The sequence below is a fragment of the Puma concolor genome, chromosome C1 (genome assembly GCF_028749965.1).
Source record: "Puma concolor isolate L17-30 chromosome C1, mPumCon1.1.hap2, whole genome shotgun sequence".
NCBI lineage: Eukaryota > Metazoa > Chordata > Mammalia > Carnivora > Felidae > Puma > Puma concolor.
Genome location: NC_141674.1, coordinates 49,934,361 through 49,952,498, shown reverse-complemented (window position 1 = coordinate 49,952,498; position 18,138 = coordinate 49,934,361). Strand labels below are relative to the sequence as shown.

At 43.6% G+C, this 18,138-nt stretch overlaps 1 protein-coding gene across 2 annotated transcripts in view; it reads right to left on the bottom strand.

Moving 5' to 3' along the window:
• NFIA (nuclear factor I A) overlaps nt 1–18,138 on the bottom strand; it is a 574,225-nt gene that overhangs the window by 529,320 nt on the left and 26,767 nt on the right. The gene's annotated exons all lie outside the window — the stretch shown is intronic.

Here is an 18,138-nt window from a genome sequence, read left to right as displayed (position 1 = left end):
GGGGTGAAAAAGAAGTCATTACAACACCCATTTACCACGAATCCTGTTTTTTATTTTATCCCTTGTAACTAAGAACAAAGCTCGTTTCACCAAAATGTTCTCGTGCCAGGGGCCCAATGAAACTCCCGTTTTCAATCACTTGCACATAGTTAAGTGGAGACAGTTAGAACACTCTAATTACTGAGCTGGTAGGTCCTGCTGACACCTGTAAGACATTTGGCCCAGTGCAGGAAGTAAGGCTTCCTTTCCAGTTTACATCACCATTTAATCTAATTATTCCTTCCAGTTTAGCTTTCACATACTCCATCAAAGAAGAGATTGCTCATTTCCTTGTGAAACTGTATACATCCACTGTAATGCTATTTTTTTTTTTTTTTTTTTGCCTCTCGTAAGTAATCTGAGATTTCCTAACCTTCTCCCCCTACTGTATTCTCTGGCTAATGTATAAACTTGGAAGAAGTTTCTTGACAGAGAAGTCAAGAAGGTCTCACCTGTGGGAATAGCATTTACATTTCAGAGAATTTGAGAGCTCAAAGGGCCTTTCTGTCCTCAGCCACGTGGAGTCCTTCGTTTTCTAACTAAGGAAACTGAGGCCTCAACAGGGGAAACCAATCACCTATTGAACTCCTCTTGAGCTCTTGCTATGCATGAGACTCCAGAAAAAAGTAGCCCTTTCCTCTAGGCCAAGCCCCTGCCCTCAAGGAGCTTGTGTCCAGAGGAAAAGAGAGAAATAACTTTAATTGAAAATAATTAATGAATCTCAAATGCTCAAAGCAATGTATAAAAGAAGTACAGGTTTTTTTTATTAAATTTTAAAAATTGTGGAAAATTCCCTAGGTAAGTGATGCTTAAAATGAATCATAAAGAATGAGAAAGAGAGGGGAAAGTGGGTGATGGGCATTGAGGAGGGCACTGGTTGGGATGAGCACTGGGTGTTGTATGGAAACAAATTTGACAATAAATTATATTTAAAAAAAAGAACCCAATACTTACTATTTTCAAGAAATTGAATTACAGAAAAAAAAAAAAAAAGAATGAAAAAGATTTCACTAAGCTAAGAGTAGAGAAAGAGCATTCCAGGTGGAAGGAGCTAGCGTATGGTTAGGGCCACTGAGAGACGTCTGGAACACCTGGAATGGGCAGAGTTAAGAGAGAATACAGTCGAAGTGAGGCCACCTGAGTGGCCAGGTGAGGGCCAGTCTACGGTAGAGCCCATGTTAAGAATATCTTCTTGAGGTCATGAGTGGATACACCCTTCTAAATCCACTCATCACCCTTCTGCACTGTGCTCCGTGCCCTAGGAGGCTGACCTCTATAAGCTATCTTGACAGGACTCCCTTGACTGCCCTGTGACTTCCGGTTGGGTTTGCCCAATAGGTGGCACCAGGGGAGATTGGAGAATGTGAGGAGAGAGATAAGGGCATTCATTCCCTGGGCTGCCTCTCGGCTGGGTGATAGGCTAGCAAAATGTGTTATGGAAGGTCATGGTTCTGGGTTAGGTGGTCATCTCCTATAGGTGTCCCTTCACATGTCCCTTTAAGCTTAGGGATTGTAACATGCTCTGCTCTTGCCAATGTTAGGTCACTTCTGATCTCTCCTTAGTCTCGCTCTCTCCTGCCCACCCCATTATAAATAGACCCTTCATTAACCTCCCTTCAGTGACTCCATTGGAGTTTTCCATCTGTTTCCTGCAGGGTCCTTTAACAAGGGCTCCCACCCCAAAGGGCAGCCTGCAATGGAGAAGGCCCTCAAAGTGAGGATGTCAGTGATGTGCATCCCATGGCTGTAGCTGCTGAGGTCAGATCAAGGGAGAGGTAGCTGGGGGCCTAGCAGAGGACCCTCTGAAATCCCACAAAAGTGCACCCAATAAAGCAAGGCATCTCTCAAACCTGGCAGGCCCAGAGATCTCAAAGCTGTCTTATGAAGGTACCTATCAAGGAGGAACTTTCTTATACTCTCCTTCTACCCCAATCCCGCAGCCCTGTGCTCCAACCACAGAGGGGCCAGAAGTCAGGATAAACAAGTTCAGGGAAGAGATGGCGGGAGAGAGACAAAACCAGGTGTGCCCATTGTGTGAAGGTATGCCACTCGCCTGGTGCAGCAGACCCAGAAGATTGAAGTATTGATTGATCTATTTGCATCTCAAAGTTGAGTTACTGTCTGAGTTGTCAGAAAAGTCATAGAATTGTCTGAGTTATCCCCCAGGTGCAGGGGAATGACTTTGACTCCTAGCAAACAAATTTATAGGAATTGTTGGAAATCAAACACCCACAAGCGCTTTCAGTATTATTCTCCACGTAATCTCCATGTAACTCTTCAACATACTGGTTTTATGATTTTAGGAAATGCTGCAAACTGAAACTCTATTGTGAATTGACAAGTTGCCTATTTCACTTTGTTCGACTTGTGATAGATACCATTAAACTCTTTTTCTGAGTAGCTAACTCTTAGGTAACTGATGTTCCTTCCAATGTACTTTGTAAAATATTGCTTCTGATACCAAATACACAAGTAAGTAAGTAAGTAAATAAAAAAGTGTCTTTTCTTCTGAGAGAGGACATTGGAATAGCTGGTTGAGGGTGTTATGATGAAGCAGATCCTGGCAATATAGTTGTAAATAAAAAATTGATGCTCAGATCAGGAAGTTATAAAAAATCGTCAGAGAACATTTTGCATACCTGCCATGTTATACAAATAGTTAAGTCACACTAATAATGTGGATGCTTTGTATTCCTTTCAGGAGCTCTGGGAACCCACAGTTCAAGGGAGAGTACTGGGAAGGGCCTACTGGGCATTAAAGGGAGGGTGTTAATGGAATCATGAGTATTTATCACGTAGTAGCCATCAACATGAAACACTGTGGACTTTGCATTTATAAAGGCATGTCCTAACTTTATAACTGATTTAAAATACTTGCTAGAATCATGGCAATAAAGCAATAAGTGAAAACAAAGAAGGAGAAAAACGTGAGGCAAAAACTTGCCCTAGAGAGGTCTTGAAATTCACTTTTGTATGAGTGATGGCAGGCTGACAGGCAGGCCTTCGTAGACCCTTCATGGAGACCTTGAGACGTGGTCGTTTACATTTTGTTTCCCCGAAGAATTAAGTATTGAAGTTGTGGGTGCTGGTGCAGCAACTATCACAGAGAAGGTGTTCACGAACTATTTGCTGAGTGAATGGCTTAGCCAGCACCTTCCTTTTACAGGTGGGACACAGGCACTAGTGGGCCAATTCCTTCCTTTCTCTCTGCTTTGCTTCATGCCAGGTACTCTATAGACTTTAAGTCTAAACTTCACAAAATCTCTATGAGGCAGGAGTTACGATTCTTACTGTGTGGATAAGAAGACTGAGGCCCAGAGAAGTAACACAGCTGGTGAGTGACGGAGCCGGACTTACCCCCCTGCCCAGGCCACTGCCCCAGACAACGTAAAGCACACCTGTTCTTGGGTTTGTGGGACTGTTGCCCATTTAGCCTAAGACAAGAACCATAAAGAATAGAAGTGTTCCTTGGTAACTTCCTAAAAAGCTTTCAATATGAGAGTTTTGGGCCCAATAGCTCTGAACACTTCAGGAAACCAACAATAATTCTTGATGGGCATTTCGGAGGGTAGGAAGCCGCAAGATGCTGGAAAGGAGGTCTGAGAGTTGAGAGAACAAAATAAAGACGGAATGATACATATTCCAATGTTTGACAGCATTAGACAGAAATAGGTAGGGTTGGCCGTTGGTACCCTCTCATCTCTACTTATTGCCTTCAGAATCCAAAGAGTTAGACATTTAATGGTGGGATTCCAGGCATTGTTTTGGGTGTTAAATCTGCTTTCTTCTCATTAGCATAGCTTTTGGCATCCCTAGAAGGTTGTCAAGTTCATCTGCCCATTCAGTAAAAGCCCCAGTTTCTATGGTCTTGTCTTATTTTACAAAAGCACATCTCAAGGTTGGGAGAACCAAGTGAAGCCAACGTGGAGCCAACTGCATTCTCCTGTGACCTTCCGGCTAGGAGTTCCTTGACTCTTGGGGGATGCCATCATTCATATTTTGTTCCTTGACTCAGGTACACTGGGAATGTTTATTGTTTTTAATTTAATTTAATTTTTTTTTGGGGGGGAGGGACGTTTCTTTAAATGAAGCTTATGTATACAGATCCTGTTTACAATCTTTCCCACTTCCATTACCATTCTGACCTCATCTCCTACTATGTTCTCCCCGATCACTCTGTTCTAGCCATATGGGCCTCCTTGATGTCCCCTGAGTGCGCCAAGGGTGCTTAACTTCGCCTTTACACTGGCTGTTCCTTCTCCCCGCCAGACACCTGTGCAGCCCACCAGTCACCTCACCTCCCTCAGCATCTTACTCAAATGCCAGCCTTTAAGACTCAACTTTCCTGACTACCCCATTTAAAACTGGGCCCTTTCCTCACTCAGTACTCCCTTAGCCCCCTTTCCTCTTGCATCTGCTCTACTCGGAACAATGCCTGATACGGAGAAGGTACGCAATAAATGTTTTGAATAAACCAATGAATTCGAGCAGCCTCTGCTTTAATTAGATTTTCGGCAGCCACTCACAAGTCTTCAGTGCCTGTGCCTTGCTGGCACTGTTCTTCTGCTCAAACACTTCCCATTTTTATTAAGCTCCTTCCTGCTGGCCAGCTTGAGGTCAAACCTTTTGGCTAACAGGGGCAAGGAAGAAGACAGCCTTCATCAAATGTAGTGAAATCGCTGGGAATGGCTGTATGCTTTGAATCAATACTTTTCTACTTTAAACACTCTTCCTAAATCCCTTCTCACTCCAAATAAGGCCGACCAAAAAACAACCAACAGCTCGTGGCGGAGTTTGGTCTTCGATGTTGAGTCAAAATTTAAGTCAGCCTTCATTTTTATTAATCTTTATTTTACGGTCAAAAGAGGGGGTTATGGAGCTAGAGCATTTGGGTCTAAATCCTTGTTCTACCACATATTATCTGGGTCTCGGATAGACCAGTTCTCCTCTTAATACTCAGTTCCTCGTTAGTAAAGGGAGGATAGTTGTCATCTACTTCATGCGGTCGTGGTGCGAATTGGCCAGGCTAATGTGTGTGAAGCACTTAGAACTATGAGTGCTCAGTGAGTGTTAGCAGCCTTCCTATTAGTCATCAGATGAGAATATGGCCACCCTCCTGTTGAGCATAAATGGTCACAACACAGCACCCCCCATCTTCTCCCCTTAGCTGTCCTCATCAGCTGCAGACCCCGGCTTGGTGGGGGTAATGATTTCCTGGGTCTTGTATCAGCACAGCAGAACGAGGCAAGGAGACAGCCATGCCCAATTAAAACAGGTCACTTAAAACAACCCTGGGGCCAGCCTGGCTGGACCTCCCGTGGTCATCCCTGCTTACCAGCATCCCTACCTACTGGTAGCCACTGCCCGTCGACTGCCTGTGCCTGCTGGCTGGAGAGAAGACCACACTCAGAGCTCTTGCCAAGTCATGGGTGAGAGGCAGGCTGGTGCCTGGCCCAGCCCCATGACACAGGGGCCTGTTGCCCCAACTGAGATAATTTTCTTGTCACAAGGCCTGAAATCCTCGCTCGAAGTCATCTTCAAACTGGTGTTCTGAAACAGGGCCAAGTCCCCAAGCCTGAGTTTCCAGGCTAGGGAGCTGGTGTTGCTAAAATGCACCTTTCTAAGAAAAAAAAAAAAAAAAAAAAACTTAATTCAGCTACATAGCTTGCCAGGGAGAATTAAGTGTCAATGCTTTTTTTTTTTCCCCCGTTTTTCCTTTTTTTTTTTTTTTTTTTGGAATTGGCTCTTTGGATGTAGACAGGAAGCTTCCGAGTCTTTTGCGACAACAGGAGAGAAAAGATGAAAAAGAAAATCCCCTACCTCCCTGGGGAGACATTTGAGGAATAGTCAAGCCTGAGGGAAGTTTGAATGCCAAGAAAGCCGTGTTCTGAGCTAGTCAGAATGTGGGCACGGTGGGCAAGATTTGGGCAGCTGCACAACTACTGAGCAGCTTTCTATTCAAACCCACTCTGGCAGAGGGGAAATGTCCTTTCTGCTTTCTTTCATCACTTTCTTTTAAAGGGGGGGGGGGGAACCACCATGAAAGATCTAGAGACATACTGATGTCACCGAGAGGGGAGACCTAGGTCATAATCAAAAGTTGGTTTCAGGGAGCCCTTCCCCCCCACCCCCCCGCACCCTACAATAAAAGCTTTGCTCTAAAAGGCAACTCAGACAATGGATCCGATGCCAAACCATGTGAAGTGCCCAGAGGCAAGTCCAAAACACCCAGCCCACCAGAGGGGACAGGCTGCCAAGGCACCAGATGCTGTAGCTTTAAAAATATCTTCAGCTGCGTTGGCATCTGCAGCTGCAGGCTGCTGCCTGGGAGAAGGAGCAGGCCGGGGCTGGGACAGCCGGGCAGGCGGCCGCAACCCAAGTGCATGTAATGGAGAGCGCCTCTAACCACGGGGCTGCCCATTTGGCCTTGTTAAATCACCCCCAGCATATGGTGAGAGACATCTGCCCAGGATTTGGACCTCACAGACTGGAAGAGGAGGGCTCAACACAGGCACTCGGAGGCTTGAGAGGGTGGAGGAGGCTGGGAAGGCATTTCTAGGGCCAAGGGCCTCATTTCACAGAGGAGCCCGAATTCTGAGAAAGAAGGGACGGCCTCAAGGTCATGCCCTAGCCCTACTGTCAGATCTGTGAGTGACGATTCGTTTCGTTTCTTTGAGCCTCTGTTTATTTATCTGTGAAATGGGGTAGACATATACCCTACAGGCTTGATGTGAGGATTAGATGCAATAATTTAAGGGAATGGCCCCTGTCTTCCAGTTGAACGTTTCTCAGTCTTCCAATTATAAAGATCAAAAGCAGCCACCGACAACGTTACGTTTTCAAGAGGCTTCAGAGAAGATTCAATACTTTCCCAAATCCTTCTCCACCTGCCTAGAGCTAGAGAGAACTGCATCCTTTTGATTACTATTTAAGTACTATTTTAATGCAGCCTCGCTTCTCTGGATAAAAATGTGAACCGTAGAAGGTTTACTTCTAGGTAAGTTTCTTCTTTAGGGGCCGTAGTGAGTTATAGTGCGTGCTTTGTGAGAAGCCTTAAAAACTAGGAAAACCAGCAGGGGAGCCAACATCTTCATTAGAAAGCAGCCCTTAGCCTGTCAGAGCCATTTAACTTCCCTCCACCTCAAACCTCAACTTCAAAATCGAAATTATGGTTTTCTTTTTTTCTTTTTGGCTTCCAGATAACACTACTGGATTATCTGCACCAGGACCCTCCCATTATAAACAGCCACCAGGAAGTAAATTCTTTTTTTTTTTTTTTTAAATTTTTTTTTTTTCAACGTTTTTTATTTATTTTTGGGACAGAGAGAGACAGAGCATGAACGGGGAGAGGGGCAGAGAGAGAGGGAGACACAGAATCGGAAACAGGCTCCAGGCTCCGAGCCATCAGCCCAGGGCCTGACGCGGGGCTCGAACTCACGGACCGCGAGATCGTGACCTGGCTGAAGTCGGACGCTTAACCGACTGCGCCACCCAGGCACCCCTTTTTTTTGGAAGTAAATTCTTAAGGAGGGCAATGGCCCAGCCTGGAATGTAGTGGGGGAAAATATACTCCCAGAGTGGCATTAAACGAGGGGAAATTCACACTGAAATCCTCGTGGACGTCGGCTCTGCACTCACACCTAAGGTGACTGGAGGTACACCACTGTTCCCCCCTCGCATATGAACACTTCGTAAATACCTCTGAAGAATACGACATATCTTTGGAAGCATCCAAAAATCTCTCCCAATCAGATCTAAAGACTTCCCAATACAGTAACATCATGACTGTTTCTTCACTACAGGGGATATTCGTGGCTGCCTTACCAGTCTTTCTTCTCACCTGTCCCCTATTCCTACAACTTCGAATCACCTGTTAGAGATACCAGTAGTTCTAGGTTCCACTCAAGGTGTGGAAGGTATGACTGGGTATTTTGGTTTAAGGATGGGCCATGGGACCTACACGGATCCAGAGTGGCTCTTTGTTTTATTGTTGTTGTTGGGAATGCTGGGACCCTTTCTTGTTAGGTATGAATGGGGAAGTAACTCAGAAAGATTCCTGCCTTAGAATTCCAAGGTAGTCAAAATGGAGAAACTAGGTGACTGTGAGTTGCTGGATCAAGCCATGACTGAAGACAATACTACCTTTGGGCTTTTTGTATTTTATAATATATATTTTATTTATATGTACAATATGCATGTTATATTTATATTTTAAGCTCATTTGGGCTATGTTTACCATATTTAGCAACTGAAAATCCAGATGTGCTCTGGAAGCCCTCAGAAGTTACAGACATTTGGCCCTGGCTTATCTTTAGATCATCAGTTAAGACCTAAAGTCTTTTTGGTTTGTCACATATGTTACATGACAAAGCCATTAGAGCTGGGGGCTGAGTACGCAGATCATGCTCTTATAGATGAATAAGATAGTCTTGGATTGGGAACAAGGATAAGTGGGGGCAAATCCTCATCTGCCACCAAAAATACCTTCCAGGTCCTTCATTTATCCACTTGGATTGAAAAGTGGGTCTTACTACATTAGGATTTGCCAAACTTCAGTCATTTATCTATTATCGTTACATTTTTTTTCTATTGTCGCCTGTGTTATTAGTTACTTAATATTTTTCTTTAAATTAACCCACTTTCCCTAATTTTATAAATCTTTAAGAATAGAATAAAATGTATCTTATGATAGAAAATGGAAAAGCCAGTGTTTAACACACATGAAAATAAACACTTTGTTATTAACATGAAAATGCTTGTGTACCACCTAAAATGACCTTGCATATGATCCACTGGGAAAGTCTAGGAGTTGATCGATGGCTTTCAAACTGTGTTTTTATGGGCTAAACTATTTAAATTTAAATTATTTGCAGTGTTATATGCGAGTTTAATTTTGTAGCACATTTTTAACTATTTTGAAAATTGAAATAAAAATCCATGGATATATTTAAGTCTGTGTATATATATATTATATTTCTATTAGAGACCACCGTCATAATTATTTGTGCTGATAAGGTTACTAATTTTTGTATGAGCTCAGAAGAAAACTTCCAACAATTCCCATGGGTACTTTTAATTTTATTTCAAAAATAAGTCTCATCAAAATTGTAATACAGAAAAAGACAAATTACAAACGGGCAACAATCTCAATACCCACAGAATCCCTTTGATGTTAGAAAAATAACACTACACGTCTGTACATACATTCTAATATCTTACAAATATGTCACCGATTGCGACCATTGTAGCTCTCCAGTGGTCTTTCTGGAATGCAGATTTTTAACCTAAAATTGTATGAGTGAGTCACAGGTACCCCAAATAAATGTCAAGTTAACATCATATCAGTTGCTTTGGCCAATCCTTTTATCAAACTGTAACATTCTAATGCAGAAACTTGTGAATTTGAGACATGCTGATCTCCGTGAATCACATTATAGACAACTTAGTGTTAGTGTAAATTTTGGGCTCCTCCTGTCTGATTTTCATATTTATGTCAAAGAATATAGAGAACCATAGTAAGTGTTGTTACAGATTCAACTTTGAAACTGAAAATGTCTCGCTATCCTGACTTCAAGCTTCTGGCCCAGATTAAATGAAGAGTATCTTGGCGATTGTGAGTCAAGCTGTTAGCAAAAAACAAACAAACAAAAAGCCCACAGATGTTACCACTTTCTCTACTTATCAGTGCAATCGGAATTTTCATAAGGCCATATATGCAAAACAAAATGCCAAAATAAAGATGATACTGAGGCTATGATTGCAAATGTCACCTATCACTCTAGTATCGAATGTTGGGGACGAATCTGAATAAACCCATTGCTCTTTACGGTGGAACTTGATGAAGCACATGTGATCAGTTGGAAATTATAAAACAACATTTTGCCAATATGATATCAATATATGTGTCCAGGTACACAGACACACGTATACATCCACATATACACGCTCATTTATTCGGAAAGTCGTATGAGTTTTCAGGTGTTCCTCCACCTCTAAAAGTAAAGTCCTTGTTTCCCCTTGGGCTGATAAACCTCAAAGCCGTGGTTTTGAAAAAGAATAAGAAGACAACAGGTAACATTTGTACAGTGTTTTTCAGAGGCACAAAGTGCTTTTTCCGTTGACGGAAGGCTATGAAATCTTAACCCGTAACCTTAAATCTTACTTTTTCTGTGCAGAGTTCCTCCCCGGCTCCCAGGCCACGTTGTACTGCCCCACGACACATCATTTTGAAATGGTTACCGTGCAGGCTTGCCTCTGTGGCTGGATTGTGACTGTCTCAAAAGAACACACCGTATCTTGCTCATCTTTGTGTTTTCAGTGCCTAGTCTCACGTGGACTACCTGCTTAATGAACACTTAAATGAATGAATGGTTGTGTGGGATCCAATAGAAAAGCTGAGCCCTGTATGATTAAGTTTTTTTTTTTTCCCCCCATTAGCTCAGCACATGTCTTCCCCATCAGGAATATTTATTAAGTAACAGCATATGTTGTCCTCATGAAGGAATATTTATTAAGCAACAAATTTGCGCGTAGAATTTTTTGGCAAGGTACCACTTGGTCTGACATCCCTCCTCTCCTCTCAGTCTTGACTATCCAAGTTCACCTCCTCCAATGCTTTCCCGGGTCTATTTCCTTGAACTCTTATCAGTACACATCTGACCCATCCCTACCTCTGGGCCTCTGTGCATGTGTTTCTTTTCACCTAGAACACCTCCCCTCATCGTTTCTGCACCTTCATTAACACCTGTACTCGAATCCTTTCTCCTTGTCTCTTCTGGCCCAGCCCTAGCTGGAGGTAAGCCATTTTCTAAAACTCTCTAATGGAACATATCACTCTTTTACTTCGTGTCACTGTTACTTGTAAACAGGCCTCCTTGACCCTTCTGGATTTTGCTCTCCATGAGGGAAGGCTGCACCAAATCATTTTTGTGTCTACCAGAATACCCAAAGCCTACAGTAGATGCTGGAAAAATATTTGGCGAGAGAATAAGTTGTATGGTCCCTATGGTTCGTTCTGCTGCTGTCCGAAACAACTGATAAGATAGTCGCTGTCAATTGGAATAGAGTCCTGGAATCTTGAATCAAGCTCACCCATTCCCACCAAGAAAACGAAAGGAACTTATTCTTGCTTTTTGTTGATTCTTACGTATTTACTAGCTGCATGTTCTTGTGCAGGCCACTTAGTTTTTCCAATTGCCCAGCTGTTCTTTCATAATCATGGCTGAGAGTGTGTACCTGAAGAGTGAAATGAGCTAATATATGTAAAGGGCCCGGCACAAGGCGAACATCGAGTGGATAGTCTCTATTATTACAGTAGGGGTTATTATTATTGCCAATAGATGCTGAAGAAAAATTTTGTAAAAATTGGAAATTAAAAGGCATGTGAATAGAGGAAGAAGGTTAAAGCTGTTTTGTAGCTGATGAACAGCTCCCTGACGGTAGGTTCTCTGTCTTTTCTGACTCTGCATCCCCAGCACTTCACGTAGTGCTTAGTACAAACAAGCGATGTATTAAAAGCTTTCTGGGGTGCCTGGGTGGCTCAGTCAGTTAAGCGTCCGATGCAGGATTTTGGCTCAGGTCATGATCTCAGTTCTGAGATATGAAATCGGGCTCTGCATCAGGCTCTTGGGCTAACAGCATAGGGTGGGTGGGTGGGGGAAGCCTGCTTGGCATTCTGTCTCCTTCTATCTTTCTGCCCCTCCCTGCATGCATGCGTAGGCTCTCTCTCTCTCTCTCTCTCTCTCTGTGTCTCAAGATAAACATTAAAAAAAAAAGCTTTCCGATGGAGCCATATGCATTTGTGGATTATGTTAACTTTGGTATATTGTGTTCACTAGGTAACAGGAAGTGTCCCAGATCCTTTACAAACTGTCTCATGTACTCCACACAACACCCCTGCTGGAAGGAGCTACGCTACTATTTTGTGACTGAGGTCACCCAACTTGCTTGTGTTTGCACAGCCAGTAGGTGGCCCAGCCATGATGAAGGTGCACATCAATCCGATTCTAAAGACCACTCTCTTTTAGCCATTGTGAGGCACACTGCAAGGTTGCCCCACAATGTTAGAAAGCTCATGGAATGTTCCAGGCCCTGAGCGAAGGAGGTGGCAGAGGTGATGGAAGGCAGAGAAGGAAGCAGCAGCCCTTTGCCTTTGGTGACCAATTCCTCAGAGAGGGACCTGAGGGGGTGGAGTGGGCAGAGGAAAGCTGAGGATCACAAAGACAATTCCTGACCGAGGCCAGCTAGGGAGCCAGGCTGCCCTGTTTCTAGCACAGTGCACTTGCCCCACCCAGGTCCCTGCCGGCTTCCCTCAGAGATTTCCTGACAGGCCCTGATCAAGGTCAGCAGTGGCCGGTTGCAAGGCAGGCAGGCGAGGTAACAGCAGTGCTAATGGGAACTTGGCCCTGCCCCAGGCGGGTATGGAAAGCGGCTGTTGGCTCTTGTAAAAATCCTTGGTCCAGGCTGGTTTTTCCACAAAGAGAAATTCACCGCCCCCAAGAAATGCTATCGCCTGTTCCCGGTGCCAAACTCGAGGAAAATCAAGTCGTGAGACTCTCTCCTCTGCCTGGCTGAAATGACAGATAGCGAAAGAGCTTTCAGTTTCCTCTCCCCCAAAAAAGTCTGCCAGAGATATAAATATTTAAAAACAGGAGCTAGACTGAGAGGGTTAGCTTTCACCGTGTCTTCTTTGGCAAGCGTTCGATCCACCCACCAGATAGCATTTTATTCTGTGTAATGGAATGGCAGTTCTGGGTCGCACATCCCAACTTCTGACACACTGCGTGGAAAAAAGTGACTGTGACCCTTGTAAACTATTTTTGTCTTTGGAAACAGATACAGACCCAGGTTGCGAATGCCAGATTGAACATAGCTATGAGCGGTTTAAGTGGGGTGTGTGTGTGTGTGTGTGCGTGTGTGTGTGTTTCCTGCTGTTCCCTTATTTTTATCTCCTGCTAAGAAGTCCCCTCTCTAATTTCTGTCTAGTAGGATAACTCCTCTTCCTTGTTACAGAGGATTTATTTATTTATTATTATTTATTTTTATTTAGCTGTTCTCACCTCACGTGGGTTAAACAAAGTGAAGGTCTGTCACAGTGTAGTCTGAATTTCTTTGTTTCTCTTACGTGGCGGTCCCTGCAACTATAATAGGAGCAGAAGACAATTCAAAGTTATTAATTCTTTTTTCATATGGAGAAGTGGGTGCAAACCTCCATGATGTTAAATAGGTTTGAATCATCCCAGATGACCTTCACAATCAAGGTCTTTATAATTTTAGATAGATTAGAGGAAACTAATGAGGATTTTGAAACAAGCTTTGGACTAAAACTCTCATCATGCAAATCCACGGAAAAACCCCACGACTTGAAAGCACAATTAACCCGATCCCCTGTGCCCAACGTTCCTGTATCTGACTCATTGTATTTCCTCTTAATCTACTTTCTTCATAAAACAATAATAACAGCAGAGCAGTGGGTATTTTTCTCTGTCATCAGATTCCACGGTCCTTCTTCTTCTTTTTTTTTTTTTTTTGTTTTAAATTGCTCTGTCCTCAGAGTCCTTTTTAATACGGTTTAGGACTCACAAGAGTTAATAGGCGAGGGTGGGGGGAGGAACCCACTTGTTTTAAGCCTGGAGCCTGTCACCTTTTCTTGGCAATTACACTGCTAATGGCTGGGTCCCAAGCAAAGTGGCAAAGAATATCTCTTCTCACGTTCCCAACTCACAGTGCATTCCCAAATACCAGATGGTGTTTTTGGAATCCATTTCACTATGTTTGATATGACAATACTTTTGTATAATGTTAAATTATATATAACTATTGCAAATAGCTGAGATCAGAACAACCAAGAAGCGGAAAATTAGACACAAGAAGGAAAGATAGAAACTAAAGACTGTGGACTTTCATCTGCCCCCATTGTGTCCTGTTTCCCTTGGATTTTCTTTTAATCTGAAGAGGATTGGCAGGCGGAGGCTGGGTTTCGGGGGCGGTGAGGGGGGCTGGAGCAGCATGGGGGATGGGGAGGAGCAAGAAATAGTGCCTCTGTGTTGTTGCAGTGAAATTACATCAAATTGGGATCCTCTCGCTGCTAGAGTTTGGTACACATCATGAAAAACTTGCCAGACGTTTCGAGAGCAGCGGCATCTCATTTCAATGGCCAAAAACCTCAAAGTAAGCCGAAGAAGACTGATAAAACCCCACGCTCAACCCCTTTGGAAGCTGTGTGTGTGTTTATTCTGCTGGGAGGGACAAGCAAATGAATTACCAGATCCTAAAACCTCAGTCACTGCCTTAGGCTCCATTAGAAGGACGGTGAGAGAGAGAACAGACACGGACTCAAATCGGTACCAAGGAACTGAACAGAAAGAGTAGAGAGGTTTTTCCTAGTTTGGGGGCACATAGACATGTTGATGTGATTTCTAAAACAGTGGATAGAACTGGACCGCAGCAATAAAAACATCTCAAAGGATCCACCCTTGAAAAGCATGGGTAACGCCAACGGAGCTGCATTGCTACCCCAGACGGCCAAATGGGGGTAAACATATCACTTTAATTTTAATTTTCTGGCTATTTGACAATAGGCAACCTCTGGTCCTCTTTCCCCAACCTTCAGACAGGCCTTATCTCCACATTGCAGGACTTATTGATTTCAGCCCAGAGCGAATGCATTACAGCCAAGTGATAAATTGCTTAAAATTATTCTTAAATGAAAACGCTGGAAACCTCCGAGGCAGCTTTTTGAATGGAGGGTGGGCAGGACAATTTCCAAACTGCCCGGATCAGAGATTCTTGCAGACGATGGATTCCTCCTTCCCTGGCTACGGCTACGGCTACGGCTACTGCTACGGCTACGTTACTAACCTTCAGAGCCCACTGTCAGAACCAAGGGCTTACCCTATTCACGCTGCTCGCTGGGGTTTTCTGTGGCAAATGAGCTGTGTTTCCCTACCGGTCCTTGCTCCAAGCTACCCTCCTGGCCGCAGTCACCCCCTCCCCCACGTCCTTCTGCTCCCAGCCTATAGCCCCGGAAGGCTCCTACAGCTCCAGTGACTACTACATAATTAACAATAACTTGTAGTAATGCAATTTAAGAGTCCTTTTAATGGGCAGCGATGGTAGAATGTATAGCCCATCTTTCTTTGTCATCTGAGAAAAGCGGCCCCATGCAGAGCTGCTGGTTGCTGAGTGACGCTTTGTTGTCTGCACCAGACACAGTACCAGCTGCACTGGCAGGTAGCCGAAGTGCAAGGAGATAGCTGCCAAACTATGCTATACAAAGGGAGCCGTGCCAGAGAGAAAGGGACCTTTGCATGCGGTGACCTTTGACCCCCAAGCCAGCATGGATCCCATATTCATCCCTTCCAGACAATTGCATCTTTCATTCCACCACAAACTATGATTAGAAAGGGGCCATTTGTGATCAGGGGGCTTGGTTAGCTTATAAGTTCCCAGCAATGGGGTTATTGCTTTTTTTCTTCTGTTTTAATGGTGACAATATTTTCCTTAAAACGGGGTAGGAGGAGATGAGCAATTAAACGAGGGAAAATTATAAAAGCAAAACAGTAACCCAGCCAATGGTGTGGGGCAGGGATTCAAAGAAAGTGCAAAGCGTGTAGACAATGACCATATGGCACTTAAAGAGTCAAACGGAAATTGAACCCTCACCTGATCACGGGGAGGCTTCCCACAAGCGGACCGCTAGAACCGCGCATTTTTAAGGAAATTGCTAACTTACTCGACACTGCTATATAATACTTCTTTCATCCCACCAGCCAAGCTTCTGTTTGGTCAACTTAGATTAATGAGAAACTAACAGCTTGTATTTGAATATGTCCTAGCAAGTCCACTTTTGTTCTTCTTTGAAAAACACCCGTGATCTTTGGAAAACGGCTTTTATTTTGTGTTTTAAAGCCATTCTGCATCAGGACTTCTGAAAAGAAGCCTAGAGCCTCGAGTAAGGACCACCACCGAGTCAAGGCAGCCTTTCTGCACCTGCCTCTTGGCCATTTTGTCCAGTGGGCAGAGGAATCACTTGTAGGCATGATATAGCCGCCTGCATGGCTGCACACCCAGGGCACCTAGGAGACGTTCTCACAGCGGCTGGAACCTAATGAACCACAGTTTCAAATTCTACATCTTTCCAGAGCAACAACAACAACAAAAGCCCGTGTGTAGGTTGGGGGTGCACTTGGAGAGCTTTTCCAGAGGCAGAGGAGTGTCTGGAACAGCCCCAGTTTGATCTGTCTCCCTACGGAAGGCACTGTTTCTCTGAGGCAGGGGAAAATCCGGGTACCTGCAGGCCAGCCCGAAGAGCCGCACCTGACTTCAGGCTCCCGTGCGAAGCCGTCTGTTCTTTATTTTCACTCTGTATGAAGCTAATGGAATTTGCAGCTGATTAACCTCAAATCTGGAGAAGTGATCCAGTCTGGGATTGCAGCTGGCAGGGCGAAGGCTACTTGTACTTCTTAAGCAAGTCAGACAGCAACAAGTGTTCTCCCACAGAAGTAGAGGCCCAGAGAAATGGGTATGAGAGCGAGAGTCCCTCGGGTCCAGAAGAGCCAACAGGCATGGAGGCAGACTGTGTTTAGTATCTGGGCTCCAAGAACAAAGTCCTGGTCTCTAAATGACAAATTAAACCAGGAACCTGAATCTTCTTTAAAAAGAAAAAAAAGAAGAAAGAGAAAAAGTCCCCAACACACAGAAGCTTTACTCTGTGGAAATGCAGCAGTGTGGTAGTTAAAGCACGGACACCAGAACTACACTGCTTGCCTTCGAATCCTGGCTCCCCTACTTACTGGCCGTTTGACTTTGAGTAAGTTACCAAACTTCTCTGTGCCTCGGTCTCCTCACCTGTCAACTGGAATAATCATAGTCATCAAGGAATTGTAATAAAGACTAAATGAATTAATATTTGCAAAGTACTGGAGAATCATGCCCGGCCTATCGTAAGCTTATATGTAAAGACACGTGGATTTTTTTTCCCCCCGGAAAATGTGCAAATATGGATTTTTTTGTTGGAAGATATGCAAATCCATATATTTTTTCTATCAGGGTCATTTCTCTAATTCATAGAGTATCAAGACAAATTCAGTGCTACGTCATCAGCTTCTAAACACAAAAGACAATAGTGTAAGGTATGCTGATATTCTGTTTGGCTAAAAAAATTTTACAGAACAACTCTCATGTTTAAGACAGTCAAGAGAGAAAGTAAAAGATGTGGGGTTAAAATTAAAACAAAGGTATAGGATTGTTTCTTATTGGTCTGCATCAGACAGTAAAGGTTGCTGCTGAATTTTCTGAGGGGAAACTTCCACATATGGTATATTTAGTGCATGAAATGTGGCAGTTGGATTCCTGTGTGTGTGTTTTTTTAAATTGTCATATAAACAAATAATTCCAAACATATTTCTTCTTCGTGGATTTGTTTCTATTTTGCAAATTGTTTCAGGCATCAATAAACAGGATTACACAAATGTGCATACAACTGCAAAACTCATTTAGTTTAGCAAGTGCTTCTCACATATTCATTTACTCAACAATGCTACTTTCAAGTCATGTCAACATTACTCCATTGCTGCCTCATGACTAATACAGTGTTACTTAAACCCATTTCACATCTTACAACCCAGGAACACCACCAACCTTTTTGGTTTGTACCACCTGGTTTCTAATTAAAATCAAATTGAGAAAGAGGCCTTCTGCGGACGCGTAGGCTCTTCCCCAGCACACTTCTGGGTCCTCAGCAAGGCTTTAAAATATAAGATCACTAACGTGGAAACTCATTAAAAGGAAAAAAAAGCAAAAACTGAAAAGCACATTAGACCCAATTAAGAAGCTGTGCGTGAGAGGCATATGGGTATCCAATAATGCCATGGTTTCATTGTCCGCTTTTTATCAAGGAGGGTGAAAAGAATTTGTCACTTGTAAAGTAAGACTTTGCCAATTCCAAAATACTAGAAATCATATCTGCGAGATCCATGGATGATAGAACAGAGGGAAACACAAAGTGAAGCCCCTCAGCCTCAGCATAATAACAAGAGAATCTGCTATTTTGTGTGTCAGAGATTTCGAAACACGCAAGCACTCTAACCACGGCAAATA